The sequence below is a fragment of the Denticeps clupeoides genome, unplaced genomic scaffold, assembly GCF_900700375.1.
Source record: "Denticeps clupeoides unplaced genomic scaffold, fDenClu1.1, whole genome shotgun sequence".
NCBI lineage: Eukaryota > Metazoa > Chordata > Actinopteri > Clupeiformes > Denticipitidae > Denticeps > Denticeps clupeoides.
Window position 1 is genome coordinate 23,682 of NW_021630012.1, and position 6,000 is coordinate 29,681.

Sequence of the window (6,000 nt, forward strand, 5' to 3'; positions counted from 1 at the left end):
ACAGAGTGAAAATACCTCTTAACTTACTTTAGAAAAAAACTAACAAAGCGATGCAAAAAAACTTCATTTTAAAAAGTTTTTCAACAGTTAAAGCTTACAGCACCTGGTATTCCCAGGAGGTCTCCCATCCAAGTACTAACCAGGCCCAAGCCTTCTTAGCTTCCGAGATCAGACGAGACCGGAGTGTTCTTGGGCTGGTATGGCCGTAAGCAATCTCTACTTGAAAATCTTGGACTTTAAACAACCTAGGCTTGAAAACATATCACAGAGTGAAAATACCTCTTAACTTACTTTAGAAAAAAACTAACAAAGCGATGCAAAAAAACTTCATTTTAAAAAAGTTTTTCAACAGTTAAAGCTTACAGCACCTGGTATTCCAAGGAGGTCTCCCATCTAAGTACTAACCAGGCCCAAGCCTTCTTAGCTTCCGAGATCAGACGAGACCGGGCGTTCTTGGGCTGGTATGGCCGTAAGCAATCTCTGCTTGAAAATCTTGGACTTTAAACAACCTAGGCTTGAAAAACATATCACAGAGTGAAAATACCTCTTAACTTACTTTAGAAAAAAACTAACAAAGCGATGCAAAAAAACTTCATTTTAAAAAGTTTTTCAACAGTTAAAGCTTACAGCACCTGGTATTCCCAGGAGGTCTCCCATCCAAGTACTAACCAGGCCCAAGCCTTCTTAGCTTCCGAGATCAGACGAGACCGAGGCGTTCTTGGGCTGGTATGGCCGTAAGCAATCTCTGCTTGAAAATCTTGGACTTTAAACAACCTAGGCTTGAAAACATATCACAGAGTGAAAATACCTCTTAACTTACTTTAGAAAAAACTAACAAAGCGATGCAAAAAACTTCATTTTTAAAAAGTTTTTCAACAGTTAAAGCTTACAGCACCTGGTATTCCAAGGAGGTCTCCCATCCAAGTACTAACCAGGCCCAAGCCTTCTTAGCTTCCGAGATCAGACGAGACCGGGCGTTCTTGGGCTGGTATGGCCGTAAGCAATCTCTACTTGAAAATCTTGGACTTTAAACAACCTAGGCTTGAAAACATATCACAGAGTGAAAATACCTCTTAACTTACTTTAGAAAAAACTAACTAAGCAATGCAAAAAACTTCATTTTAAAAAGTTATTTCAACAGTTAAAGCTTACAGCACCTGGTATTCCCAGGAGGTCTCCCATCCAAGTACTAACCAGGCCCAAGCCTTCTTAGCTTCCGAGATCAGACGAGACCGGGCGTTCTTGGGCTGGTATGGCCGTAAGCAATCTCTGCTTGAAAATCTTGGACTTTAAACAACCTAGGCTTGAAAACATATCACAGAGTGAAAATACCTCTTAACTTACTTTAGAAAAAAACTAACAAAGCGATGCAAAAAAACTTCATTTTAAAAAGTTTTTCAACAGTTAAAGCTTACAGCACCTGGTATTCCCAGGAGGTCTCCCATCCAAGTACTAACCAGGCCCAAGCCTTCTTAGCTTCCGAGATCAGACGAGACCGGGCGTTCTTGGGCTGGTATGGCCGTAAGCAATCTCTGCTTGAAAATCTTGGACTTTAAACCACCTAGGCTTGAAAACATATCACAGAGTGAAAATACCTCTTAACTTACTTTAGAAAAAAACTAACAAAGCGATGCAAAAAAACTTCATTTTAAAAGTTTTTCAACAGTTAAAGCTTACAGCACCTGGTATTCCCAGGAGGTCTCCCATCCAAGTACTAACCAGGCCCAAGCCTTCTTAGCTTCCGAGATCAGACGAGACCGGGCGTTCTTGGGCTGGTATGGCCGTAAGCAATCTCTGCTTGAAAATCTTGGACTTTAAACAACCTAGGCTTGAAAAACATATCACAGAGTGAAAATACCTCTTAACTTACTTTAGAAAAAAACTAACAAAGCGATGCAAAAAAACTTCATTTTAAAAAGTTTTTCAACAGTTAAAGCTTACAGCACCTGGTATTCCCAGGAGGTCTCCCATCCAAGTACTAACCAGGCCCAAGCCTTCTAGCTTCCGAGATCAGACGAGACCGAGCGTTCTTGGGCTGGTATGGCCGTAAGCAATCTCTGCTTGAAAATCTTGGACTTTAAACAACCTAGGCTTGAAAACATATCACAGAGTGAAAATACCTCTTAACTTACTTTAGAAAAAAACTAACAAAGCGATGCAAAAAAACTTCATTTTAAAAAGTTTTTCAACAGTTAAAGCTTACAGCACCTGGTATTCCCAGGAGGTCTCCCATCCAAGTACTAACCAGGCCCAAGCCTTCTTAGCTTCCGAGATCAGACGAGACCGGGCGTTCTTGGGCTGGTATGGCCGTAAGCAATCTCTGCTTGAAAATCTTGGACTTTAAACAACCTAGGCTTGAAAACATATCACAGAGTGAAAATACCTCTTAACTTACTTTAGAAAAAACTAACAAAGCGATGCAAAAAACTTCATTTTAAAAAGTTTTTCAACAGTTAAAGCTTACAGCACCTGGTATTCCCAGGAGGTCTCCCATCCAAGTACTAACCAGGCCCAAGCCTTCTTAGCTTCCGAGATCAGACGAGACCAGGCGTTCTTGGGCTGGTATGGCCGTAAGCAATCTCTGCTTGAAAATCTTGGACTTTAAACAACCTAGGCTTGAAAAAATATCACAGAGTGAAAATACCTCTTAACTTACTTTAGAAAAAAACTAACAAAGCTATGCAAAAAAACTTCATTTTAAAAAGTTTTTCAACAGTTAAAGCTTACAGCACCTGGTATTCCCAGGAGGTCTCCCATCCAAGTACTAACCAGGCCCAAGCCTTCTTAGCTTCGAGATCAGACGAGACCGGGCGTTCTTGGGCTGGTATGGCCGTAAGCAAGCTCTGCTTGAAAATCTTGGACTTTAAACCAACCTAGGCTTGAAAACATATCACAGAGTGAAAATACCTCTTAACTTACTTTAGAAAAAAACTAACAAAGCGATGCAAAAAAACTTCATTTTAAAAAGTTTTTCAACAGTTAAAGCTTACAGCACCTGGTATTCCCAGGAGGTCTCCCATCCAAGTACTAACCAGGCCCAAGCCTTCTTAGCTTCCGAGATCAGACGAGACCGGGCGTTCTTGGGCTGGTATGGCCGTAAGCAATCTCTGCTTGAAAATCTTGGACTTTAAACAACCTAGGCTTGAAAACATATCACAGAGTGAAAATACCTCTTAACTTACTTTAGAAAAAACTAACAAAGCGATGCAAAAAACTTCATTTTAAAAAGTTTTTCAACAGTTAAAGCTTACAGCACCTGGTATTCCCAGGAGGTCTCCCATCCAAGTACTAACCAGGCCCAAGCCTTCTTAGCTTCCGAGATCAGACGAGACCGGGCGTTCTTGGGCTGGTATGGCCGTAAGCAATCTCTGCTTGAAAATCTTGGACTTTAAACAACCTAGGCTTGAAAACATATCACAGAGTGAAAATACCTCTTAACTTACTTTAGAAAAAAACTAACAAAGCGATGCAAAAAAACTTCATTTTAAAAAGTTTTTCAACAGTTAAAGCTTACAGCATCTGGTATTCCCAGGAGGTCTCCCATCCAAGTACTAACCAGGCCCAAGCCTTCTTAGCTTCCGAGATCAGACGAGACCGGGCGTTCTTGGGCTGGTATGGCCGTAAGCAATCTCTGCTTGAAAATCATTGGACTTTAAACAACCTAGGCTTTGAAAACATATCACAGAGTGAAAATACCTCTTAACTTACTTTAGAAAAAAACTAACAAAGCGATGCAAAAAAACTTCATTTTAAAAAGTTTTTCAACAGTTAAAGCTTACAGCACCTGGTATTCCCAGGAGGTCTCCCATCCAAGTACTAACCAGGCCCAAGCCTTCTTAGCTTCCGAGATCAGACGAGACCGGGTGTTCTTGGGCTGGTATGGCCGTAAGCAATCTCTGCTTGAAAATCTTGGACTTTAAACAACCTAGGCTTGAAAACATATCACAGAGTGAAAATACCTCTTAACTTACTTTAGAAAAAAACTAACAAAGCGATGCAAAAAAACTTCATTTTAAAAAGTTTTTCAACAGTTAAAGCTTACAGCACCTGGTATTCCCAGGAGGTCTCCATCCAAGTACTAACCAGGCCAAAGCCTTCTTAGCTTCCGAGATCAGACGAGACAGGGCGTTCTTGGGCTGGTATGGCCGTAAGCAATCTCTGCTTGAAAATCTTGGACTTTAAACAACCTAGGCTTGAAAACATATCACAGAGTGAAAATACCTCTTAACTTACTTTAGAAAAAAACTAACAAAGCGATGCAAAAAAAATTCATTTTAAAAAGTTTTTCAACAGTTAAAGCTTACAGCACCTGGTATTCCCAGGAGGTCTCCCATCCAAGTACTAACCAGGCCCAAGCCTTCTTAGCTTCCGAGATCAGACGAGACCGGGCGTTCTTGGGCTGGTATGGCCGTAAGCAATCTCTGCTTGAAAATCTTGGACTTTAAACAACCTAGGCTTGAAAACATATCACAGAGTGAAAATACCTCTTAACTTACTTTAGAAAAAAACTAACAAAGCGATGCAAAAAAACTTCATTTTAAAAAGTTTTTCAACAGTTAAAGCTTACAGCACCTGGTATTCCCAGGAGGTCTCCCATCCAAGTACTAACCAGGCCCAAGCCTTCTTAGCTTCCGAGATCAGACGAGACCGAGCGTTCTTGGGCTGGTATGGCCGTAAGCAATCTCTGCTTGAAAATCTTGGACTTTAAACAACCTAGGCTTGAAAACATATCACAGAGTGAAAATACCTCTTAACTTACTTTAGAAAAAACTAACAAAGCGATGCAAAAAAACTTTTTTTTTTAAAAAGTTTTTCAACAGTTAAAGCTTACAGCACCTGGTATTCCCAGGAGGTCTTCCCATCCAAGTACTAACCAGGCCCAAGCCTTCTTAGCTTCCGAGATCAGACGAGACCGGGCGTTCTTGGGCTGGTATGGCCGTAAGCAATCTCTGCTTGAAAATCTTGGACTTTAACAACCTAGGCTTGAAAACATATCACAGAGTGAAAATACCTCTTAACTTACTTTAGAAAAAAACTAACAAAGCGATGCAAAAAAACTTCATTTTAAAAAGTTTTTCAACAGTTAAAGCTTACAGCACCTGGTATTCCCAGGAGGTCTCCCATCCAAGTACTAACCAGGCCCAAGCCTTCTTAGCTTCCGAGATCAGACGAGACAGGGCGTTCTTGGGCTGGTATGGCCGTAAGCAATCTCTGCTTGAAAATCTTGGACTTTAAACAACCTAGGCTTGAAAACATATCACAGAGTGAAAATACCTCTTAACTTACTTTAGAAAAAAACTAACAAAGCGATGCAAAAAAACTTCATTTTAAAAAGTTTTTCAACAGTTAAAGCTTACAGCACCTGGTATTCCCAGGAGGTCTCCCATCCAAGTACTAACCAGGCCCAAGCCTTCTTAGCTTCCGAGATCAGACGAGACCGGGCGTTCTTGGGCTGGTATGGCCGTAAGCAATCTCTGCTTGAAAATCTTGGACTTTAAACAACCTAGGCTTGAAAACATATCACAGAGTGAAAATACCTCTTAACTTACTTTAGAAAAAAATAACAAAGCGATGCAAAAAAACTTCATTTTAAAAAGTTTTTCAACAGTTAAAGCTTACAGCACCTGGTATTCCCAGGAGGTCTCCCATCCAAGTACTAACCAGGCCCAAGCCTTCTTAGCTTCCGAGATCAGACGAGACCGGGCGTTCATGGGCTGGTATGGCCGTAAGCAATCTCTGCTTGAAAATCTTGGACTTTAAACAACCTAGGCTTGAAAACATATCACAGAGTGAAAATACCTCTTAACTTACTTTAGAAAAAACTAACAAAGCCATGCAAAAAACCTTTTTTTTAAAAAGTTTTTCAACAGTTAAAGCTTACAGCACCTGGTATTCAAAGGAGGTCACCCATCTAAGTACTAACCAGGATCAAGCCTTCTTAGCTTCCGAGATCAGACGAGACCGGGCGTTCTTGGGCTGGTATGGCCGTAAGCAATCTCT

At 40.7% G+C, this 6,000-nt stretch overlaps 20 non-coding genes and 3 pseudogenes across 20 annotated transcripts; all 23 read right to left on the minus strand.

Moving 5' to 3' along the window:
• Nucleotides 1-91: 91 nt before the first annotated feature.
• Nucleotides 92-211, minus strand: LOC114780215 (5S ribosomal RNA). The gene has a single exon (XR_003747048.1). It is a non-coding gene; the product is annotated as a 5S ribosomal RNA (ribosomal RNA).
• A 145-nt stretch (nucleotides 212-356) lies between these two features.
• On the minus strand, nucleotides 357-475 carry LOC114780216 (5S ribosomal RNA). Its single transcript, XR_003747049.1, has one exon. It is a non-coding gene; the product is annotated as a 5S ribosomal RNA (ribosomal RNA).
• A 145-nt stretch (nucleotides 476-620) lies between these two features.
• LOC114780221 (5S ribosomal RNA) lies at nucleotides 621-740 on the minus strand. The gene has a single exon (XR_003747054.1). It is a non-coding gene; the product is annotated as a 5S ribosomal RNA (ribosomal RNA).
• Nucleotides 741-883: 143 nt separating this feature from the next.
• Nucleotides 884-1,002, minus strand: LOC114780213 (5S ribosomal RNA). The gene has a single exon (XR_003747046.1). It is a non-coding gene; the product is annotated as a 5S ribosomal RNA (ribosomal RNA).
• Nucleotides 1,003-1,145: 143 nt separating this feature from the next.
• LOC114780287 (5S ribosomal RNA) lies at nucleotides 1,146-1,264 on the minus strand. The gene has a single exon (XR_003747110.1). It is a non-coding gene; the product is annotated as a 5S ribosomal RNA (ribosomal RNA).
• Nucleotides 1,265-1,408: 144 nt separating this feature from the next.
• On the minus strand, nucleotides 1,409-1,527 carry LOC114780195 (5S ribosomal RNA). The gene has a single exon (XR_003747029.1). It is a non-coding gene; the product is annotated as a 5S ribosomal RNA (ribosomal RNA).
• A 143-nt stretch (nucleotides 1,528-1,670) lies between these two features.
• On the minus strand, nucleotides 1,671-1,789 carry LOC114780196 (5S ribosomal RNA). Its single transcript, XR_003747030.1, has one exon. It is a non-coding gene; the product is annotated as a 5S ribosomal RNA (ribosomal RNA).
• A 145-nt stretch (nucleotides 1,790-1,934) lies between these two features.
• LOC114780232 (uncharacterized) lies at nucleotides 1,935-2,052 on the minus strand (annotated as a pseudogene).
• A 144-nt stretch (nucleotides 2,053-2,196) lies between these two features.
• Nucleotides 2,197-2,315, minus strand: LOC114780197 (5S ribosomal RNA). Its single transcript, XR_003747031.1, has one exon. It is a non-coding gene; the product is annotated as a 5S ribosomal RNA (ribosomal RNA).
• Nucleotides 2,316-2,457: 142 nt separating this feature from the next.
• On the minus strand, nucleotides 2,458-2,576 carry LOC114780211 (5S ribosomal RNA). Its single transcript, XR_003747044.1, has one exon. It is a non-coding gene; the product is annotated as a 5S ribosomal RNA (ribosomal RNA).
• A 144-nt stretch (nucleotides 2,577-2,720) lies between these two features.
• Nucleotides 2,721-2,838, minus strand: LOC114780230 (5S ribosomal RNA). The gene has a single exon (XR_003747063.1). It is a non-coding gene; the product is annotated as a 5S ribosomal RNA (ribosomal RNA).
• Nucleotides 2,839-2,983: 145 nt separating this feature from the next.
• LOC114780198 (5S ribosomal RNA) lies at nucleotides 2,984-3,102 on the minus strand. Its single transcript, XR_003747032.1, has one exon. It is a non-coding gene; the product is annotated as a 5S ribosomal RNA (ribosomal RNA).
• A 142-nt stretch (nucleotides 3,103-3,244) lies between these two features.
• LOC114780199 (5S ribosomal RNA) lies at nucleotides 3,245-3,363 on the minus strand. The gene has a single exon (XR_003747033.1). It is a non-coding gene; the product is annotated as a 5S ribosomal RNA (ribosomal RNA).
• Nucleotides 3,364-3,507: 144 nt separating this feature from the next.
• On the minus strand, nucleotides 3,508-3,626 carry LOC114780218 (5S ribosomal RNA). The gene has a single exon (XR_003747051.1). It is a non-coding gene; the product is annotated as a 5S ribosomal RNA (ribosomal RNA).
• A 146-nt stretch (nucleotides 3,627-3,772) lies between these two features.
• LOC114780194 (5S ribosomal RNA) lies at nucleotides 3,773-3,891 on the minus strand. The gene has a single exon (XR_003747028.1). It is a non-coding gene; the product is annotated as a 5S ribosomal RNA (ribosomal RNA).
• A 144-nt stretch (nucleotides 3,892-4,035) lies between these two features.
• Nucleotides 4,036-4,153, minus strand: LOC114780238 (uncharacterized; annotated as a pseudogene).
• Nucleotides 4,154-4,297: 144 nt separating this feature from the next.
• Nucleotides 4,298-4,416, minus strand: LOC114780201 (5S ribosomal RNA). Its single transcript, XR_003747035.1, has one exon. It is a non-coding gene; the product is annotated as a 5S ribosomal RNA (ribosomal RNA).
• A 144-nt stretch (nucleotides 4,417-4,560) lies between these two features.
• On the minus strand, nucleotides 4,561-4,679 carry LOC114780206 (5S ribosomal RNA). Its single transcript, XR_003747040.1, has one exon. It is a non-coding gene; the product is annotated as a 5S ribosomal RNA (ribosomal RNA).
• Nucleotides 4,680-4,824: 145 nt separating this feature from the next.
• On the minus strand, nucleotides 4,825-4,944 carry LOC114780226 (5S ribosomal RNA). The gene has a single exon (XR_003747059.1). It is a non-coding gene; the product is annotated as a 5S ribosomal RNA (ribosomal RNA).
• Nucleotides 4,945-5,087: 143 nt separating this feature from the next.
• LOC114780225 (5S ribosomal RNA) lies at nucleotides 5,088-5,206 on the minus strand. Its single transcript, XR_003747058.1, has one exon. It is a non-coding gene; the product is annotated as a 5S ribosomal RNA (ribosomal RNA).
• A 144-nt stretch (nucleotides 5,207-5,350) lies between these two features.
• On the minus strand, nucleotides 5,351-5,469 carry LOC114780202 (5S ribosomal RNA). Its single transcript, XR_003747036.1, has one exon. It is a non-coding gene; the product is annotated as a 5S ribosomal RNA (ribosomal RNA).
• A 143-nt stretch (nucleotides 5,470-5,612) lies between these two features.
• On the minus strand, nucleotides 5,613-5,731 carry LOC114780203 (5S ribosomal RNA). The gene has a single exon (XR_003747037.1). It is a non-coding gene; the product is annotated as a 5S ribosomal RNA (ribosomal RNA).
• Nucleotides 5,732-5,874: 143 nt separating this feature from the next.
• LOC114780235 (uncharacterized) lies at nucleotides 5,875-5,993 on the minus strand (annotated as a pseudogene).
• Nucleotides 5,994-6,000: the final 7 nt, after the last annotated feature.